The sequence below is a fragment of the Mustela erminea genome, chromosome 6, assembly GCF_009829155.1.
Source record: "Mustela erminea isolate mMusErm1 chromosome 6, mMusErm1.Pri, whole genome shotgun sequence".
In the NCBI taxonomy this organism is placed as follows: Eukaryota; Metazoa; Chordata; class Mammalia; order Carnivora; family Mustelidae; genus Mustela; species Mustela erminea.
The window spans coordinates 82,582,792-82,605,351 of NC_045619.1; the positions used below are offsets into that span (position 1 = coordinate 82,582,792).

General features: G+C 41.6%; 2 long non-coding RNA genes across 3 annotated transcripts in view; one reads left to right on the forward strand and one right to left on the reverse strand.

Annotated features, from left to right (window-relative positions):
• LOC116593675 overlaps window positions 1–22,560 on the forward strand; it is a 32,164-nt gene that overhangs the window by 3,715 nt on the left and 5,889 nt on the right. For both annotated transcript variants that reach the window (XR_004286930.1, XR_004286931.1), the window contains exons 2-3: window positions 10,372–10,591; window positions 12,016–12,076. This is a non-coding gene — a long non-coding RNA (uncharacterized LOC116593675). The remainder of the gene's footprint in view (window positions 1–10,371; window positions 10,592–12,015; window positions 12,077–22,560) is intronic.
• Window positions 2,311–11,044, reverse strand: LOC116593674. Its single transcript, XR_004286929.1, has 3 exons — window positions 10,862–11,044; window positions 2,665–2,787; window positions 2,311–2,558 (listed from the first exon to the last, which is right to left on the reverse strand). It is a non-coding gene; the product is annotated as an uncharacterized LOC116593674 (long non-coding RNA).

Consider the following 22,560-nt stretch of genomic DNA (forward strand, 5'->3'; position numbering starts at 1 on the left):
TTAGCTCCCGTCTCTCTGGTCTGGAAATGGCATTACATGCAGTCACCTGAACAGTCATAGTCACCAAACACAACACCTTCCTTTTCCAACTCGACACTCGTGGCACGAATCAACTATAGCCATCTATACAAACCATCTTCTTCTTTTTTTTTTTTAATTAATTTTTTATTTTTTATAAACATATATTTTTATCCCCAGGGGTACAGGTCTGTGAATCTGTGTAAACCTGGTGATTTACAACCCATCTTCTAAACTGCTCACTTCCCCCTGGCTTCCCAACACCATGGTCTTCCATGCCTTTATGCCTTTGAGTGTATTCTGTCCACTTTCTGGAAGCCCTTGCCACTGACTCTGCCTGTCAACTTCACCTTTTGCTCATCTTTCTAGTGTCAGCTCACATATCACCACTTAAGTGAATGAAACCCTTCCCGACTCCAGTTATCTTTTTTCTTGGTAGGCTGGGGACGTGGGGTGGAGGTGGAGAGTTCAATGAAGTCTGGAAAAAGAGAACCAGCATGTTTTGGACACGGAATTTAGTACTTAACAAGCACCCTGGGAGATGGATATTTTTACCCTTGCTTTTCAGAGGAGATAATAGGGACCGAGTTCTGTGGCTTGTAAGAGGTGGGAATTGAATTAGGACTCAGGTGGATGGGATTGCAAACTCTTCTCATTCCGTCCCATGATTAAACTGGGCTCAAGAAATAGATCATAATACATTGTTTGGCCCCCCTTAGACTCTGGGTCCCTCAACAGCCAGTCTCTGTTATTCTGATCTGTGTTCCCAGCATTTGCCATAGCATCTGACACTAGGAACTCAGTACCCATAGCCAATGACTGAGTGAGTGAATGAAGAAAGCTCTATGGGGACGCCTGGGTGGCTCAGTTGGTTAAGCAGCTGCCTTCGGCTCAGGTCATGATCCTGGCGTCCTGGGATCGAGTCCCGCATCGGGATCCTTGCTCCGCAGGGAGCCTGCTTCACCCTCTGACTCTGCCTTCCACTCTGTCTGCCTGTGCTCACTCTCGCTCGCTCTCTCTCCGACAAATAAATAAATAAAATCTTAAAAAAAAAAGAAAGCTCTATGATTTGCGTGCTGTAACAAACACTTTCTATTCCTGAGTTATTAAATGAAATGATCTGTGATTTATCCCTAAGGATAATCTGTATCTTCTATTTATTTTTTCGTAAGTCATGAGGCACCATGATTAGGTGTCCAGCTGTAGTTTTGGTGCCCAGAGAGACAGTGATGAAATCTGCCAGGCCACCAGCTACTCTGACGTGCTTTGCACAACTGGTGTTTGAACAGGGACTGACATTGATTTGACATTGCCAGGTAGCACAATAGCATGGCGGCTTTCGGAAAATGATATCAAGGTAGTCTAAAAGCAAATTTTACCCCATGTGACATTCCTCCTAGAGTTAAAAACTAATTCATGTCAGTCTTAACTTCATATTTTCTTTATCAGGAAAAATCAAATGAAAAGACTTATCAGCCAAAACCAGACATGTTTAAGGAGAATTACCACATTGAATACATCTATAGGTACAAATATATGTACAAAAATTTATGTACGAACTCCAAATGTATAGGAGACAGAAAATGAGAAATGAAACACTTGGTTTCAAATTTCTAGAACCAGATGCCCTACATTTGAACTCCAGCTCTGAATTCACTTACCAGCTAATAACTACTTAGTAGTTACATAATAATTAGGCAAATGATCGGCCTCTCTATACTTCAGTTTCCTCATCCGTTATTTGGGGATAATTGTTGTACCTATTCACAGAATTGGGTTTTTTGTTTTTATTGATTGATTGATTGATTTGTCAGAGAGAGACACAGTAAGAGTGGGAACATAAACAGAGGGAGTGGGAGAGGATGAAGCAGGCTCCCCTCTGAGCAGGGAGCCTGATGCAGGGCTCGATCCCAGGACTCTGGGATCATGACCTGACCTGAAGGCAGACACTTAAGGACTGAGCCACCTAGGTGCCCCTCACAGAGTTGTTTTAAAAACTTTAATTAAGTCACTTGCACCACATACCCTTTTCAAATAGAAAATGTTGGGATGCCTGGGTGGCTCAGTTGTGTAGGTGGCTGCCTTTGGCTCAGATCATGATCCCAGTGTCTTGGGATCGAGTCTCACATCAGGCTCCTTGCCCAGTGGGGAGTCTGCTTCTCCCTCTGCCTGCTGCTCCCCCTGCTTGTGCTCTCTCTCTGACCAATAAATAAATCTTTAACACACACACACACACACACACACACACACACAAAATGGAAAATGCTGGTAATAGTCACATCATTTGTTGGTGAAAAATTCTTATAACCACCCCAGAACTTTATTCAGGTCCCCTGGGCCTGTTTCCTCATCCTTAGTACAAGAGACAGACTGTTTGACCCTTGCATCCTGTGTGATCTACACTCTACAAATGAATAGCTTCTGAGTATTCTTTATTCCCTTGCCATCACCACAAAACTCCAGTTTATTATTTGCCTTCTGAATAGATGGAGGACAGGAAACAATTATTAATCTACTTCTTAATTTTCGTAAGACTCAATCTAAAATAGAACAAAACAAAACTTGCTAAGTTCCATGAAAGCATTTAACTTCTAGTCTTCAAATTTAGGAGAGGTGGTGTGAAAGAAGACAGAAATATGTGCTCACTTCTACGTTGGGCTCTAGCCTCCAGCGGTCCCAAGGGTAGAGCATTACTTCATTCTTTCTCCTTGTTTGCATGGTTTCTCTTGAGACTGTGAGTTCTGTTGCTGTTTTGTCAAGACATATTTGCTGAACAAATAAAAGAATGTATGGGCACATCAATGATGTTTCTCTGTTTTTCAAGAAGTTAAAAAGTTGAGTAATAAAAAATGGACTTTTTACCAAACAAAAACATTTCAGATTAAAATACTACTGTGAAGATGACTTTGGCACTTATTGGTCTTAAAATTATAACTGGTGTTACTGGGGGAGATATTCCTAACCTATATGGGACCTTGGAGAAGTTGAGTCTAACTGAGATCATCTTCTGTGTCATTCCAGCCACTGACCAGGGTGGAGTCTGCCTTCTGTTCTTCCCAGAGTGGAAGCATTCTTCCAGCCCCTTCTTTGATGAGGGTCTCAGCAAAGTAGGAGGTCTGGGCCCTTCTCTTCTGTAGCATTCCCACCCAGTCAGTCCTCAACTGCCCACAAACACAGGACTATGTAGATGTGTTAAATTCTGAAGAGTGAGGCACATCTCAGAAGGGTATTCCAAAGTGAGAGTTTGAAGGTTGAAAACGGGACTAATTTGAGTGTACAAAGGATGGCTCTGACAGAAAGCCTCTTGAACCCTGCCTTCACTTGAGACATTCCTTCCCTCTGGACTCTGCTTACCCACAGCTAGCCTCTCCATTCAAATCTGGTGACCCCATCTCCTCCCTCAGAAAACCCAGTCCTGTCCATAGCTACTCACCTTCTGACTTAATTGACACTTAGTGGGTGCCCCTCAGTGTTAGGTGCTAGGGACAGATCTATGAGCAAAACAGACATGATCCCTGTCCTTGTGGAGTTTATAATGTGGCAAGAGAAAATATTTTCATCAAAGTGTGAAAAAAATGACAAATAAATAGAAAATGACAAAGACTGTAATGAAGGAACGATCCAGTGGGTCCAGGGAAAGACTTCCTTGAGACCATGACTCAAGAATCAGCATGAGGATAGTTTTGTTTCTTAAGACAGTCATGACTTTGGCATATTCATGTGCCCATGGGCAGCCCATGCCAGCATTTGAGCTGTTGCTCCTGAGATAGGAGAGGCGCAGATCCATTTCAGGTCACAAGAAGGACTCCTCTCCAGGGGCGGACAAGCTCCTATGTCGAAAATGAGGTAATTGTGGGATTCTGATTCTAGTTCTGTCTCCCTGCCAGTAAGAGCCATAAGCTGACTGGTCTGTTTCTAGGTCCCCTGTGAATCAGCACATCTCGCAGAACATGCTTTACCCACCTAGAGATAACCAGAGTTACTTAATCTTTTGCTTGATTCTTTAAGAATCATAGAGCTTCTCATCCCACCTGAATACTGTGCTTTCAATTCATTTTCTGTACTGCTTTAGACGAACCACATTGCAATGGGAATCATTGTGTATTAGTTGTCAAGGCTGTTCCCTTTGCTGTCTGGAAGGAATGATCCAGCCTGATGGAATCTTTTTCATTCTGGATCGTCTGGTGATGATTGAGGTGGGAGAGGGAAGCATCTGTTAGTTCAACTTGCCATCGAGAGCTCAAGAGCAAAAAAATGTTAAAAAAATAAAAAAATAAAAAATTTCTGGTTCTTTTAAAAAGCCTGACTGTAAACTGAAGGGCTATCTGAGTGAGTCAGTAAGGAATTAGCCCAAAAAATGGGGCATGGGGTACCTCCATTTAGAGAAAGCTATGGTCCATGATCCAGAGGTTCCTTTAAACCTTGAACAAACAAAAATGGTAAAATCAGTTTGGAAGTGAAATTTACAGTCAGTCCCTGCATTTTTTCTTAAACTTATGTTGACATATTGCAGCATGTAGTACGTTAGGAAAGACATGTTGCAATATTCTGCAATATTTAATGTGTAAAGGACAAAGTCACACCTCAATCCCATGTTCTAGGTTTTGTGGGGGTTTTTTTTGTTTGTTTGTTTGTTTTATTTTGTTTTGTTTTTTACTCCGTAATCCCCACCACCTATTTAACCTATCCTCCCGCCCACCTCCACTTTGGTAACCATCAGTTTATTCTCTATAATTAAGAGTCTGTTTCTTGATTTGTCTTTCCTTCTCTTATTTTTTCCCTTTGTTTATTTGTTTTGTTTCTTTAATTCCACATATTAGTGAAATCATAGGGTATTTTCTTTCTCTGACTTATTTTGCTTAGGATCGTCCTCTCTCTCTCTACCCATATTATTGAAAATGGCAAGATTTCATTCTTTTTTTATGGAAGACTAATATTCAATGACATACACATGTACACAAACATACACACCCCACTTCTTCAGCCATTCATCAACCAATGGCCACCTGGACTGCTTCCATATCTTGGCTGTTGTAAACAATGCTGTGATAAACAGAGGAGTACATGTATCTCTTCGAACAAATGTTCTTGTATTCATTGGGTAAATGCCCAAGGGTGTTAGGTCATAGGGTAACTCTATTTTCAAGTTTTTGAGGAACCTCCATACTGTTTTCCGGAGTAGCTGCATCAGTTTACATTCCCACCAACAGTGTAAGAGGGTCTCTCTTTCTCCGCATCCATGCCATCATTTGTAACTTTATTTATATGAATCCTTTCTCTGTTTTTCTTGATTAACCTGGCTAGAAGTTTATCAATTTTATTGATTTTGTTTTTCAAAGAACCACCTCCTGGTTTCATTGACCTGTTCTATTGTTTTTTTTTCTTTCTGTATCATTTATTTCTGCTCTAATCTTCATCATTTCTAATCTTCATCATTTCTTTCCTTCTGCTGGTTTTACATTTTTGTTTGCTGTTCTTTTTCTAGCTCCTATAGGTGCAAGGTTAGGTTGTTTATTTGAGATTTTTCTTGCTTTTTGAGGGAGGCCTGTATGGCTGTGAGCCTCCCTCTTAGAACCACTTTTACTGCATCCCAGAGGTTTGAGGCCATTGTGTTTTCATTTTCACTTGTTTCCATGTGTATTTTTTATTTCTTCTTTTATTTCCTGGTTGACCCATTCATTGTTTCATAGCTTGTTATTTAACCTCCATGTATTTATGGTCTTTCCAGATTTTCTCTTGTGATTGACTTCTAGATGCATAAGAGTTTTGTGTTTTTCAGTGTAACCAGTTTTTATACTAGCAATTTAACTTATAACATAGGGGGAGAATCCTACCAAAGGTGACTGCGTAGGTAAGTCTGTCATCATGATTATGACATTTGGTTTCCACCTATAATTTCCAAATAGCCTCTTCAAACCAAATCTGCTTATAGGCCTGCTCTTATTTAAATATCAGCACCTGAATGTGTAAGGCAAGTAGGCCTTTAGGAACTCCCTTTAGGAACCCAAACCTACAGAGTTGCCTTCTCAGCTTGCTTGCAAAGCAGGCCCTGGAGAGAGCTGTTAGGGCAGCCTAAGAGGTATCCTGAAATGGGAGAGGCATCACCCTTTCTGGAACTGGCCTTGGCTCTGAAAATGAATGTTTGGCATCTGTCTAATATATCTTCCACTTTCTCTGGCCCCATGAAAGGTGGCGTGTGTCCGTGGCAGGGGATGGGGGTGCAGAATTGGAAGGGACAGTGCCCTCCCTTTCTCATCCTTCTCCATATCAAAGCCTGCTCAGAAGCAAGGCCTGATAAACTCCCCGGCTTTGAGATGTGAGGGTTTAAAGTACTATCTTCTATGTATTAAGCAACAATTTACTGAATATTTTTATGTTAGATAATGTCTAAGATACAAGAGAGACAAATTAGACATTCTCAGTTTTTTTTAAATGTGCAATCTAGTGGAGGGGGTCATACATGCAAGAGTAATTATTGAAAACAGAGTCCTTGTCGGCACTGGGTGGTGACCGGTGCAGAGGAGGTCATCCAGAGGAATATGAAGTAAGCAGCCTCGTGGTTCCGGTTGGGACATGGTAGGACCATATCTCTGTACCTTCCCCAAAGCAGCAAGGTAGTGTTTAATGTTAATTATTTTCTCTGGCACTTGAAGCAGGCTTCTTCCTTAATGATGTTTACTATTAACAGAATAATAAAACAATCTTTAGGCCAAAGGGCCTAGACCCTCTACATTGAAATTTCAGATACCCAGAAGGAAGGTGCTCTGTCCCTATAGTCCCAGATCACTGACAGGCCTATGTGGAGGTTTACACCAGATTGATGCAGAGCAGAGGGTAAAATAGAAACTCTCAGACTGCATTCTGGAGAAGCTGATTCAGTAATGTTGGCCTTTGCCTCTATAGAGTTTAACCACCTACCCCAGGTCATTTTCATGTATGGCCAAGTTTGAAAATTTCATGATGTCCTGAAACGCCTGAAATCATACCAGGTTGGGACATGTCTATTTGGAAGTCCAGCTCTCGCCCTTTCCTGGTGCCATAGCTCAGTGTCAAACAGTGACTTAGGTCCCAAACAGATGGGATTCATTGTGTTTCAGTGTCCATATGTGTTACATGGATGCTGCTTGCTCCAGAATCCTGGTCCATGAACTTCAGCAGGTTGGGCCTTGGGGCCAAATCAATAGTTTGCAAGCAGTGTCCCTGGATGGCTACTTGAATAAGAGTTCTCCAGGGTGCTTGTGGAAAATTCCCGAATCCTACCCCAGGCCTGTTGAATCAGAATCTCAGGAATGAGCAGGAATCTAATTTTAACAAGTTTAGTCCATATTCAAAGTATTCCTCAAGTGGTTCTTGCTCCTATTGAGAACATCTTGACGAGGTTCACTGACTGAGGAGACAGATGAGGGCAGTGTCGGAAGGTGACAGGTCCAGGTGGCCAAATATAGTACCTACAGGGTCTGGTGACAACTCACCATAATGGAGGGGAGTGTGGTATCTGCACAAGGGGAGTGGCTGAGGAGGAAATTCTAGGGGGTGTTATGGGGAGGGTGGAGGGAGACCCTGATGTAGGAGATTCAGGAAATACTTTTGTCATGGATTCTATCAGCAGAAAGACCCTAGTTACAGCACTGGGAATTGGGGGCAGGACACCAGTCCTCCAAGGAGACCGGGGTCCGAGGCGGATTCCCAAAGAAGAATTAAGATGGGAGGCAAAATGTAGTAATTTGCTGTGAACTCTGGGTATAGCAGTGACTCGAGGTGGAGTCTCTGAATATGAGATTCCTCCAAACTGAGTTGAATGGGCTTCTGCAGGTAGAAGTCAAAGGGCCACCATGAGTGAAGAGAGGTATAAGGCTGAAGAAGGCAGCACCTGACAGCCTGGCATTGCTGGGAAGGCTGAGATGCAGAGGAGGATGACCACAGCACCCTAACAGCTGGAAGAAAGCCATGTCTCTGAACTCTAGAGACCCATCTTTTCATGGTACAAGAAAATGATTATAAGAAAACTGAACCCTGAGTAGTTGTAAAAAAACCCCATTTGGGGGCACCTGCATGGCTCAGTCTGTGGAGCATCTGCCTCCAGCTTAGGTCATGATCCTGGAGTTCCGGGGTTGAGGCCCGCATCAGGCTCTCCCTGCTCAGCGGGCAGCCTGCTTCTCCCTCTGTCAGTCCCCCTGCTTGTGCTCTTTCTTTCTCTCCAAGAAATAAATAAAATCTTAAAAAAAAAAAAAGAAAACCATCATTTCTAGTTTCACTTATGAAAAGCAGCTGCTTTATATAACCAATAAGATTGGGCCAGTTTATACAGCCAGTAAATGGGGAAAACTTTTGCCCATTTTAATAACAAAAAGGAATTTAAAAAAGAATGCAAAGAACTGTGCATAACTAAGTACACAAGTAGACGTTAGTTAAAACTATGCCATTTTGGAGGTGTTTTTTTTTTTAATTATTTTATCAGTAGTTAGTGTTATGGGAATTGGAATAAATAACAATTTTTTTAAATGTGTAATTAAAGGGGTGGCTCAGTGGGTTAAGCATCTGCGTTCGGCTCAGGTCATGATCTCAGGGTCCTGGGATCAAGCCCCGTATCGGGCTCTCTGCTCAGCTGGGGGCCCGTTTCCCCCTCTCTCTCTGCCTGCCTCTCTGCCTACCTGTGATCTCTCTCTCTGTCAAATAAATAAATAAAATCTTAAAAATAAATAAATAAATAAATAAATGTGTGATTGAGCAAAAGAATAGTCATCCATTTTCTCTTTCTACACGTCTATGTATAAAGGCATTAGACAGAACTTTAGCATCTTAAAGTTATGTTTTTTCACTCATAGATATTTATTGTCTATTTATCCTAAGATGCAATGTTGTCTGTACCAACATATAAGCCTAAATTTAATAGAGGTTAAATAGTACTATATTATATACATTGTATAATATATAATATAATATATGGTATTATATTATCATATATAATATATATTAACATTTGTTACATGCTGTGTTATATTATTTACGTAATATATTACATGTACATGTGTGTGCATGTACACACTTATACATATATATTACATGTTATGTGTATATGTACACATATATAATATATACATAGATACACAATCTCCTATCAAAATAACGGAAGGAGCTAGTTCCTGTCCTTTCAAAGTGCCCCAGTTATTTCCAAGTATGTCCAAAGGTGACACCTCACACATTTCCACAGACCAATCACTATGGTCTTCCATAGTCAACACGCTGTTCTTCCTTTCCTCCTCTGGCACCCATTCCACCACAGCTGTCCAAGGAGCCACCTGGAAAAGCTCAGAGTATTTCCTAGCCCACACTCACAGTGTGGTCTCCGGAATTCCTGTGCACCCATTAGTGCCTGGAGGGGCTGGGACAGTGGTGGAAAGAATGTACTTCTCTGTTCCTTGGGCCATGGGCAGGAAGAAGAACCCATCAGTCGCAGCATCTGCCTCCTCCTCTAGCTCAGTCTCCAGCCTTCCAGTTATAAAAGTCTTCCCCACACATGGTACTGGCAGGAAATGACTAAAGGGGGCGGAGTGGGGGGTCAGGTTTGGTGAGAAGGAACTGAGACCTGGCAGCTTCTAGAGTGATAGCTGAACCCACGCTTGGGAGAAAATAATTATACCCTGTTTTTAATAAGCTTTCAGACAACTACCAAGGAGTATTGCCTTTCGTTCCTATGGTCTTTAGGCAAAAATTGTTTGTAGGCTAGTGTTGTTTTTCCTCTACATGAGATAGGAGAAGGGGTAAGAATATTGGAAGTACTTATAATGCTAGTATTTTGTTAACTTAATTTGTCCTTCTGGAAAATCTGTTTTTACTGCTATGGGAAACATACAAAGATCCAATACTAAAATTTCATTTAAAGTCCTAGGGAATGTGGCTTTCCATTCCTGCATATTACAACCTCACATATAAGTATAGTAACTAGTACTCACACTGACAAAGGAATTGGGACCCATGTGCAGCTATGATCTGTTTCAAGTTGAGAGAGAAAGGCCTTCACTTTAGGAAGCTGAGGCCCCCCAGGTCCTTTCTGGGAGAGTGAGCTGCCCTCCCTTCCTCTCTGGGACCCCAGTGTTAGAGCCTGGGTCAGGGGTGCCTTGGGGGTAAGACTGAGGAGGGAGGATAGAAAGAGCTGTTTCTACTTTCCTGGCCTCAGGCTGGGTGTCTTTGAGGTCTCCTTAGCTTCCTAGTACCTGAGATCCCTGGAAAAGAGTGGTACAAATATAACCCTGTCTGACATTGAAAACAGAGCACTCTTTAGGCTCTCCTGACAAACACACCGGAATCCCATGGTTTGCTGGATTTCTCCCATTTCTCTCTCCTCTTATGCAGCCTCTGACAAGAAATTTAGAGATCAGCTCTTTCAGTAACATCTCTACCCAAGAGCCTGGACCCCTTTGGGGTGAATGATGCCTCAAAACCCTGAGATAGAATTTCCAAGCCATCGCTTCAAATTACTGCATAACTGTGTTCATGGAAGTAGTAATGATGATGCTAGTACATGTGTGGAAAAGGAAGAAAAGGAAGAATCTGGGCAACTCAACTCAATGAGGTAATTCCCTTGGTTGCTTTTCTTTTTGCAAAGGGAAAAGTTGAAGTTTTTTATTCATTTGATGACCATTTCTTCAACACTTCTCTTCTCTCTCTACTATTACACAGTACAAATATGAGGAAAGAGCTCACAATTTCATGGGGGTGACAGAAATGGGTTTTCAAGATGGTAGTGGAGGGACGGAGGCATGCTAAGCATAAGGTGCCCACCCAGAGCCAGACAAGGAACTTGGCACCTGGAGGCAGAGGGAATGAGAAGAGGTGCTCTAACCTGATGCCTTAACGTTGGTTTCTCAGTGCCACAGACCTGGTGGCTTGTTAACAACAGAGATCTATTTCTGTGACTGATAGTCTGAGATCAAGGTGCCAGCGTGGTGGGGTTCTGGGGAGATCTCCCTTCTGGCTGCAGACTGCTAATTTCTTGTGTCATCTCTTATGGCAGAAAGAGAGTTGGTGAACCCTCTGGCGTCCCTTTTATAATAGCATTTATCCCATTTATGAGGTCTCCACTATTATGACCTCATCGCCTCCCAGATATAATTATCTTCACATTGTGGGCTAGGACTTCAACAGATGAATTTTGGGGAGATACATGCAGTCTATAACACCTGAATCTCAAAGAATCGTGAAGGATGGGGACTCGGGGCAGCATGGTCTTGCTGACAGATGAAAGTGGGACATGGAATCCAGAGGAAATACTCCCATTAGACCAGAGTTTTACAAAACAAATATTTCTCTGCAAAAACATAGAGTTTGGGTTTCAATTTGGAGGAATACTTTTACCCTACTTCTTGAGGGGCACTTACCAAATATGTCTTCATTGGACAGATTTATTTAAAATGGTTCAGGTGTAATTAGTTGGTTTCTTAGTGATTTGGCAGTGGAACTGTTTCTGAGAAAACCTGGTTGCTACAATTAGTGATTGCCAAGTTAGAGTGTGAAAGATAATATGGTGACAGAAAAGAGACTTGGGGGATGCCTGGATGGTTCAGTTGGTTAGTGTCTGACTCTTTGTTTTGACTCAGGTCATGGTCTTAGTGTCTTGAGATAGAGCCCCACATCAGGCTCTATGCTTCGCATGGAGCCTGCTTGGGATTCTCTCTCCCTCTGCCCATCGCCTTTCATGGTCTCTCTCTCTCTCAAAATAAAATAGAATAAAATATTAAAAAAAAAGAGAGAGGGAGAGAGAAAGAGACTTGGTTCTGCTGATGAATAATGTGAATGAACACCTGCAGAAAACAAGTTTTCTAGTTTGTAAATGCAACTTAATCAGGTGTATTAATGAGACTGTCTCTGAATAGCACCATGTCCTTTCCCAAAGTGCTTTTCCTATACATTCTTTCATCAAATCTGCTGATTTTACTGAATAGCTTCCTGAAACAAGATCTTGTATATATTTACGGTTGTTTATTGGCTGTTTACTAGGAGCTGGGCACCAGGACAAGCACTTCCCATGCTGTTCAGCTTGCTGATGCTGCCCTATGAGGTAAGAGCTTGACTGTCCCATACTACAGAGCTCACATGGCAGATGCCACCAGAACTCATCACTGCCTCTCTCATCTCATGACTATGTCTTCGATATTATCATTTTAATATTATGTATTAAATTAATATTACATTAATATTAATATTAATATTATGAATCCAACTATCTTTTAAAAAATATTTGTATTTATTTATTTGACAGAGATCACAAGCAGGCAGACATTTTGCAAGCAGAGAGAGAGGAAGGGAAGCAGGCTCTTGGCTGAGCAAAGAGCCCAATGCAGGGCTTGATCCCAGGACTCCAGGATCATGACCCAAGCCAAAGGGAGAGGCTTTAACCCACTGAGCCACCCAGGCGCCCCCCAACTATCTTTAAATACTTTCTATACCTACTCTTCCTTCATTGGTTGGTAGATCAGATACAACTTACTTAGTTTAGGAAGAATCTTCCAGTTCAGCATCTTACCAGATTCTGATAAACATGGGATTCTTAGAATTGTGAGCAACTGTCTACCAGAGTGGCTTTGGGGAGTCCCCCTGGGCTTGCACCCTGGTACGACTGGTCACTCCCTGAGTGAGCCATTGTACTACTCTGTGCTGCCCTTAGCAAAACTGGGGGAGTAATGCTATACTTCATGAGACTGTGTGAGGCTGGACAGACAATACAGAAAATGGAATAAAATAGTGCCGCATGTAATAAATACTCAGTAAACACCAGATTTTAATATTATTGTTCTTAGGGCTGTCATTGATTCCATTACTTTCTCACATTTGCATTTGCAACTAACACTCTTAATTTCATTTATTTATTTATTTTTTAGATTTTATTTATTTGACAGACAGAAATCATAAGTAGGCAGAGAGGCAGGCAGAGAGAGAGAGGAAGCAGGCTTCCCGCCGAGCAGAGAGCCCGATGCGAGGCTCGATCCCAGGACCCTGAGATCATGACCCTCATGACCTGAGCTGAAGGCAGAGGCTTAACCCACTGAGCCACCCAGGCGCCCCGCAACTAACACTCTAAACTGTTCTCTCTTACCTGTATTTATGTGAGATAGGTTTAGGTAATATATTAATATTATATATATTATTTAATCATAGGAGAAGAACTTGCTCTCTTGCCCACCATCTGCAGGCCCCAGCTTGCATGGGTTTTCCTCTTTGAAACCCCTGCTGACCCACACTCCCATGGGAGCCACCACTAAGGTTTGCGACATACGTCTTCAGTATCGCTCATGGCACTCATTACAGCGAGTTGCTTACATATCTAGCTCCCTAATAATAACTCTGGACTTGTTAGGATCAGGGAGCATGCCTTATTTATCCTTTTGACCTCAGTCCATTGCAGACTTTGAATTATATTCCGTTAATGAGCAGACAACTGAATTAAGATTTTATTTATTTATTTGAATTAACAAACCTAAAAGGATGATATTATTCATTTTAAAATAAAGTCTGCACATCAGAGCAGGAAGAGGCTTAGGAATAACTAAGTCCATTCTCTCTATTCCCATTGTCCCTTCCTTTAGAGGTGAAGAAGCAGAGGTACAAAGGGGCAAGACTTGCCTAATGTCACACTGACAGTTAAGTCGCCAGAGTAAGCCCGTGGAAGTGTGTGGCCCTTGACAGACAATCAGAAATAGCTGTCAAACAAGAAAACAAAATCCAAATCCTAGGTCTTTTTTTTTTTTTAACTGTTTTGTCCCTTTTTATCATGATTAATTGTTTCAGTGAAGCTGCTTTTAGCTACAATTAACAGAAAATGCAACTCAGTTTGGCTTAAATAATAAAGGTCCCCCCCTCCCTGGCTCCCGTGATTCAAAAATCTAGAGGGGAGGGTCAATTTTAGGGCTGGTGTAATATAGCAACTTAGTGATATTGTGGTTTTCTTTCTGTGTCGCCATGTTCCCTCTTGCAGTATAAGCCTTATACTAAAGCTGCCTCCTTTTTTTTTAAATTTAATTTTATTTTATCAGTGTTCCAAGATTCATTGTTTATGCCCATACCCAGTGCTCCATGCAATACGTGCCTTCCTTAATACCCACTAGATTCACCCAATACCCCACCCTACTCCCCTCCCAAACCCTCAGTTTGTTTCTCAGAGTCCAGTCTCTCATGGTTGTCCCCCTCTCCGATTTGCCCCAATTTACTTTTCCTTTCCTTCTCCTAATGTCCTACATGTTATTCCTTATGCTCCACGAGTAAGTGAAACCATATGAAAATTGACTTTCTCTGGTTGACTTATTTCACTCAGCATAATCTCCTCCAGTCCCGTCCATGTTGATACAAAAGTTGGATATTCATCCTTTCTGATAAAGGCATAATACTCCATTGTCTATATGGACCATATCTTCTTTATCCATTCATCCATTGAAGGGCATCTTGGCTCTTTCCACAGTTTGGTGATTATAGTCATTGCTGCCATGAACATTGGGGTACAGATGGCCCTTATTTTCACTACATCTGTACATCTGTATCTTTGGGATAAATATCCAGTAGTGCAATTGCAGGGTCATAGGGTAGCTCTATTTTTAATTTCTTAAAGAATCTCCACACTGTTTTCCAAAGTGGCTGCACCAACTTGCATTCCCACCAACAGTGTAAGAGGGTTCCCCTTTCTCCACATCCCTCCAACACTTGTTGTTTCTTGTCTTGTTAATTTTGGATATTCTAACAGGTGTAAGGTGGTATCTCAATGAGATTTTGATTTGAATTTCCTGGATGGCTAACAATGATGGACATTTTTTCATGTGTCTATTAGCCATTTGTATGTCTTCTTTGGAGAAGTATCTGTTCATTTTTTTTTTTGCCCATTTTTTAACATGATTATCTGTTTTTTGGGTGTTGAGTTTGAGGGATTCTTTATAGATCTTAGATATCAGCCCTTTGTCTGTAGTGTCATTTGTGAATATCTTCTCCCATTCCATGGGTTGTTTCTTTGTTTTGTTGACTGTTTCCTTTGCAGTGCAGAAGATTTTGATTTTGATGAAGTCCCCAAAGTCCATTTTTGCTTTTGTTTCCTTTGCCTTTGGAGAAATATCTTGAAAGAAGTTGCTGTGGTAGATGTCGAAGAGGTTGCTGCCTATGTTCTCCTCTAGGATTTTGATAGATTTCTTGCCTCATTTTGAGGTCTTTTGTCAATTTCAAGTTTATCTTTGTGTATGGAGTAAGAGAATGGTTGAGTTTCATTCTTCTACACATAGCTGTCCAATTTTCCCAACACCATTTATTGAAGGTACTGTCTTTTTTCCACTGTATATTTTTTCCTGCTTTGTCGAAGATTATTTGACCATAGATTTGTGGGTCCATTATCTGGGCTCTCTACCCTGTTCCACTGGTCTATATGTCTGTTTTTGTGCCAGTACCATGCTCTCTTGGTGATCACAGTTTTGCAGTAAAGCTTGAAATCAGGCAACCGTGAAGCCCCCAGTTTTGTTTTTCTTTTTCAACATTCCCTTAGCAATTCGGGGGCTTTTCTGGTTCCAAACAAATTTTAGGATTGTTTGTTCCAGCACTTTGAAAAATGCCAGTGGAATTTTGATTGGGTTGGCATTGAAAGTGTAGATTGCTCTAGGCAGTATAGACATTATAACAATGTTTATCCTTCCAATCCATGAGCATGGAATGGTTTTCCACCTTTTTGTGTCTTCTTCAATTTCTTTCATGAGTGTTCTGTAGTTCCTCCAGTATAGATCCTTTACCTTTTTTGGTTAGGTTTATTCCGAGGTATCTTATGGTTCTTGGTGCTATAGTAAATGGAATCAATTTTCTAATTTCCCTTTCTATATTTTCATTGTTAATATAAAAGAAAGTGACTGATTTCTGTACCTTGATTTTGTATCCTGCCACATTACTGAATTGCTGTATGAGTTCTAGTAATTTGGGGGTGGAGTCTTTTGGGTTTTCCATATAAGGTATCATGTCATCTGCAAAGAGAGAGAGTTTGACTTCTTCTTTGCCAATTTGAATACCTTTTATTTCTTTTTGTTGTCTTATTGCTGTTGGTAGGACTTCTAGTACTATGTTGAACAACAGTGGCGAGAGTGAGCATCCTTGACATGTTCCTGAGCACAGAGGGAAGGCTATCAACTTTTCTCCATTGAGAATGATATTTGCTTTTGGTTTTTCATAGATAGATTTTATGAAGCTGAAGAATGTTCCCTCTACCCCTATACTTTGAAGAGGTTTAATCAGGAACAGATGCTGTATTTTGTCAAATGCTTTTTCTACATCAATTGAGAGGAACACGTGGTTCTTCTCTCTTCTCTTATTGATTTGTTCTATCACATTGATTGATTTGCAAATGTTTTAACCACCCTTGCCTCACAAAGATAAACCTTACCTGGTCATGGTGGATAATCTTTTTAATGTACTGTGGGATCCTATTAGCTAGGATCTTGTTGAGAATCTTGGCATCCATGTTCATCAGGGATATTGGTCTGCAGTTTTCCTTTTTGATGGGTCTTTACCTGGTTTGGGGATCAGGGTAATGTTGGATTCATAAAAGAGTCTAAAAGTTTTCCTTCTGTTTCTATTTTTTGAAACAGCTTCAGAATAGGTATTATTTCTTCTTTGACTGTTTGGTAGAATTCTTCAGGGAATCTGTCAGGTCCGGGCTCTTGTTTTTTGGGGAGGTTTTTATTCACAGCTTCAATCTCATTACTAGATATTGGTCCAGTCAGGTTGTCAATTTCTTCTTGTTTCAGTCTTGGAAGGCTGCCTTCTTCTTAAGGATGGCTGCCAACTACTCTTGGGGCTACGTGCATGACACCCCCATCCAGAAAAGAGAGAAAGTGAGGGACTGGTTGTTTATGGGGGTGGGGATTAAGGATGCGGTGGGCGGAGGTGTGAGTCACTGCTAATGGGTACGAGATGTCTTTGGGGGGTGAGGAAAACGTTCTTGAGTTGATTGTGGTAATTGGTGTAAGTGTATGAATATACTTAAAACCATTTAATTGTACACTTGAAGTGAATTGCATAATATGTGAATTATATCTCAATAAAGCTGTTATATTGTTATAAGTGAGAAAAACAGTACTCTACCTGATAGCTCATTCTCTGCCTATACCCAAGAAGTTTTGCATGACCTTGATTGAATTGAAGCTTGCTTTATCCCAAGTTATGTGTAATCTTCAGAACAACATGAATGTGGACACGGGTGAGATGTGTGGCTCTGCTGTGCATGAAGTCTGAAGGTCATTAGAAGAAGACAGGAAGAGAAGAGGACATAGACATTGGGGACACTTTACCTGTAGGGGAATTCTTCTTTTTTTTTTTTTCTTTTTAAGATTTTATTTATTTATTTGACAGACAGAGATCACAAATAGGCAGAGAGAGAGAGAGAGAGAGAGAGAGGAGGAAGCAGGCTCCCTGCTGAGCAGAGAGCCCCATGCGGGGCTTGATTCAGGACCTGAGCTGAAGGCAGAGACTTTAACCCACTGAGCCACCCTGGCGCCCCCTACCTGTAGGGGAATTCTAATGGAACTCAAGCATCAATTTTCCCCTCTTCCTTTGGATTACCTCCTTCTAGCATTTGGGAGGAAGTGGTGCAGTTACCTTTATGTCCATTTCTTTTTATTTATTTACTTTTAAGATTTTATTTATCTACTCAAAGGGAGAGAAATAGAGATTGGGCATGGGAGGGGAGGTGCAGAGAGAAAGAGAATCCCAAGCAGACTCCCTGCAGAGCCTGGAGCCAGACCTGGGGCTCAACTCCACAACTCTGACATGATGATCAGAGCCAAAATCAAGAGCCAGATGCTCAACTTACTGAGCCACCCAGGCACCCTGGACGTATATAGATTTCTAAGCAGTCTACTCGAACTGCTCATGTTCCACTCTGCTCCTCAGCTCTCAGTAGCAGGCCACTACCTACTTTACTGCTCTTTACAGCCCCGAATTCAAGGATTCTAGTCACTCTAAAAGAAATGTTGCCAACCTCATAGGGAGTTTGCAGAGATGTGTTAGTTTGCTGGGGCTGTTGTAACAAATTATCTCAAACTGGGCAGTTTAAAACAACAGAAATTTTTCTTCCCAGTTCAGGAGCCTGGAGGTCTGACATCAAGGTTTTGGCAGGGTTGGTTCCTTCTGGAATTAATTCCACACCTCTCTCCTAGCTTCTGACAACCACAGGCAGTCCTTAATGCTCCTGCTAATGGGTCTCTTTAATCTCTGGCTCTGTCTTCACATGGTTTATTCTCTTCATCTCTAGGCTTTCTTCCTTTCTGTATTTTATAAAGGACATAACTAGTCACTGGATTTAGGGCACACCCTATCCAGGATAATCTAATCTAGAGATCTTTGCCTGAATTACATCTGCAAAGGCTTATTCCAAATGAGATCACATTCTAAAGTCCCAGGTGGGGCGTGAGTTATTGGAGGACACTATTCAACCCACTACAAAAAGTGAAGCAATCCTTGCACTTGAAGCCTATCCTTTTATCCCCTCTATAATGTCATCATACACAGTTATGTGGGTTCATCAGATTTTGATGAAATTTGTCAAGAATAAAAAGGAACTATTAGCCTATAAGGGGAAGCATCTATAACCTCACCATGATAAAAGACCAAAGATTCCTCAAGAAATGAAAACTTTCATAGCCATCATGCCATGAGTAACAGACCTTCTACCTCAGGCCCATGAACCATGCAGGAGGAATCCCTTCTTTAAGCCTTCACAGTACAGCTGTCCCTTCAGTACTCCAGGGATTGCCCTCATCCTAGAGCCCTTCCCTTTCCCCAGCATGTAGTCCAAGGGACTGGTCATCATTAACCATTTCCTTAAGTCTGAGTTACTTACTAATAGAGGAACACCATAGGGATGAGTCAAACAGGATGGTCCAAGATGGGGTTGGCAGCCCTGCAGTTTGGTAGGAAAATCAGGGCTGGATATAGCACTCCATACAGCATCCTTGTGAGCTACAGCTATGGCCTTTTCTTTTTCTAATTATCTCCACATCTCTCCAGCCTAGCTTCTCAAAACTATAAAGTTTGTATTCTTCTAGGTACTGTGAGAAAAGGTCCATCGTTGAGCCATATATCCCTTAATATAAGGGCCAGAGTAAGTTTTTAGAGGTCATATGCTTCAACAATCCTCCTCTTGGGGGTAGTGAAGAGGAAGAGACAGTGGTGGTTGTGGTAGTTGGTGGTACTGGGGAGGCAGACGGTGGTTTCATTGTCCTGTTATACTACCAAAGTCATTGCCAATTAGACATCACTTGTAGATCACTAGTCTTGTTTCAGACGTAGCTTGCTTCCAAATTTTAAGTATGCTATGTGTAGAAGGCTCACAAAAGTACCATCTATTCATTAAACCAGGCGAATGACTTTTATGTGCAGCCAAAACAAATAAAATTGGCCAATTTCTTGCTTCTCATTATCTTGAAATATAAATAGAGCCAAGATTTTATTTGTTATGGTCTCCATAATGTTGGAAATTCCTGAAAATGTATCAATAGAATCTTTCAGGGCACATCTTCTTAGGCTGGGCCAAAATCTTTCATATTGGGGCCAAATGACTCCTTGGCCATATCTCTAATCTTTTTTTTTTTTTTTTTTTTCCCTTAACTGCTTCTGGTATTTAATTTTCTGGCCTGAATTTTCATTGACTTAGTCTCTATTTCCTGGAACATTTTATTGTTACTACTTGTTTAATTATGAAATATTTCACTCAAACAGAATCTACAAAGACATATAAAAAGCACCTATGTATTCCCCCCTAGACTTAAACAAATGTTGTTACCTTGCATGCTTTGGAATTTTTAAAAAATATAAGTAAAACATTACAGATTCATTTGGGGCCAGAGAGGTGCAGGGTTCTTTGTTTTGTTTTTTAATCTTCTTATTGATGTTAATATTTCAAAATTTATCTAAGAGAAATTTTATCTTAAGAAGTTGCTAAATTTCTTCAGAACATGTTTTTCTTTTAAATGATCAGAAAGTGAGTCCTTTCAATGATGGCTTTCTGGATGTCTCTATCCAAGGCTTCCTCTCACTCTCCAGTTCTTCCCGACTTGTCTCATTCATGCCTATGGCTTGATTACAACTCCACTGATGACTTCTTAGTTTCTATCTTCAACCCACGTCTCTCTTTGAAATTCTAGACTGGTATAGCCAAAACCCACCTTGTTGTGCCAGAGACCCTTCCATCTTAACATAACCCGCCAAACCCATGATTTCCTCCAACTGCTTTTTCTGTCTTTGCAAATGGTGCCATCACTCGTGTAGTTAGTCCTCTCCAACTCCCGAGACTACAGCACTTCTTTAAATCTATCTGCATGTCCTACTAATTCTACCTCCTCAAATAGATATTAAACTCTTCAACTCCGTCTTCCCCCGTGACCACACTAGTCCAAGGCAATAGCCTCCTGACTCTTCCCTATCCTTCCTGAGACCCTCTGGCAGATTTTCCACACAGCAGTAGATTTTTCAGAACACAAATCTGGTAAGACCCCTCATCCTACTGGACTCTGAGTCTTAATATAAAAAAGAGCACGGTCAGCATAGTCTGGCCCAGGCTACCTCTTGGACCCTTCTGTTACCCTCACTGCATGCCCTGACTGCTAGGTTTTGAAAGCAATATGCCTCTTCTTCTACCCAGAGCCTTTGCATGGCTGTTCTCTCCTTAGGAAGCACTCACCCATTTATGGGCTTCACTTCCATTCATCACTTAGATCTTAACTCACATGTTATTTCCTTAGGGAAGCTTCCTTGACCTCCCAATCTGGGTCAAGTTTCTTTACTATCAGTTTGTATTCAACTGTACTCTTTTTGTCCTGGGACTTTTCTTAGGTGTGAAAATATACTCTTTCATTTATTTGATTAAAATTGGTCTTCTCACCTCTCCCCATACCTTATGGATATATTGTAAGAACTGGAAAACATGAATAAATAAGTGAATCTCAAGCTACATGATTTATAGTCTTTCCTAGATCATGTGGAAACAAGTTGGGGGGGGGTAGTCTGGTAACAATGTTATAGCTTCCTGGGTTTCCATTGCTATGATCTCTCCCTCTCTGTTTCAAAAATAACATCAGGCCATAAGCTAATGATACCACTTGTGTAATAAGGTCAATGAGGGGAAAGCTCCTGGCATAAAATGAAACATGGGCTTTAGATTTATTTTTTCGTACCTTAGGGAAATGTAAAGAGCTGTGGAGCCAAATTCTTAGTGTACTTCTTAAGAACTCTTAGATGGCAGTCAGGAGGGACAACTGCTAGCCTCAGTTTCAGCTTCTAAAGTGACAATATAGGGCACCTGCCTGGCTCAGTGGGTTAAGCCTCTGCTTTCAGCTCAGATCAAGATCTCAGGGTCCTGGGATCGAGTCCCGCATCGGGCTTCCTGCTCGGTGGGGGGCCTGCTTCCCCCATCTCTCTCTGCCTGCCTCTCTGCCTACTTGTGATCTCTCTCTGTCAAATAAATAAATAAAACCTTTTTAAAAAAATAAAGTGACAATATGCTATCTTCTAAGTGAGTTGTAATAACTAAGGATTACACTTGCACAGCACCTATACTAAGGTAAGAGTCAGTAAATATTTGCAGCCTAAAGAAATAACTGAGGGGCACCTGGGTGGCTCAGGCAGTTAAACGTCTGCCTTTGGCTCAGGTCATGATCCCGGGGGCCTGGAATTGAGTCCCACATCCGGCTCTCTGCTCAGCAGGGTGCTTGCTTCTCCCTTTATCTCTGCCTGCTGTTCTGCCTACTTGCCCATTCTTGCTTTCTCTGGCAAATAAATAAATAAAATTAAAAAAAAAACCAAATGTATAAATTAGTGAATACCCAAATAACAAATGTTCCATGAATTATAACCATAATACTATTACAAAAAGATGGGAAAGCATGCTTTCTTATAAGGAAAAGGAAGCCGTGAGCAGGGTTTTGTGTCCACATATGGTGCCTGGGCAGCTTCGCTATGTTAACCGCTTGAGAATGGGCAGACACCTAGAGCTGGTTGCTTCCTGATACCCGAGGTCCACAGGCAGCAGTAGATAAAAGTGAGTGGAGACGTAGGGCCTCACCCCGGAATGGATGAGCCACAGACAGAGCGGCAGAGCCCTCAGAGGGGTGGGTATATCAGAGAGGCCAAATGAGGAGGCGGTGGTCACAGCTCCAAAGAGTCAGCTCAGAGGGAAACAAGACCGTGTAATCTGGATTTAATGACAGCAATATGGAGGCCGAGGATGACTTTGGCAGAGACGGTTTTCAGGGAAGTGGTGGGACAGAAGGCAGAGTCAACCGAGCCAGTCCGCAAGTAAGGGGCGGGGAACACAGACACGGAGCTTGGGTTGGTTCTTTCAAGAAATGCATCTGAGGGGGCGCCTGGGTGGCTCAGCAGGTTAAAGCCTCTGCCTTAGGCTCAGGTCATGATCCCAGGGTCTTGGGATCGAGCGCCGCATAGGGCTCTCTGCTCGGCAGGGAGCCTGCTTCCTCCTCTCTCTCTGCCTGTCTCTCTGCCTACTTGTGATCTCTCTCTGTCAAATAAATAAAT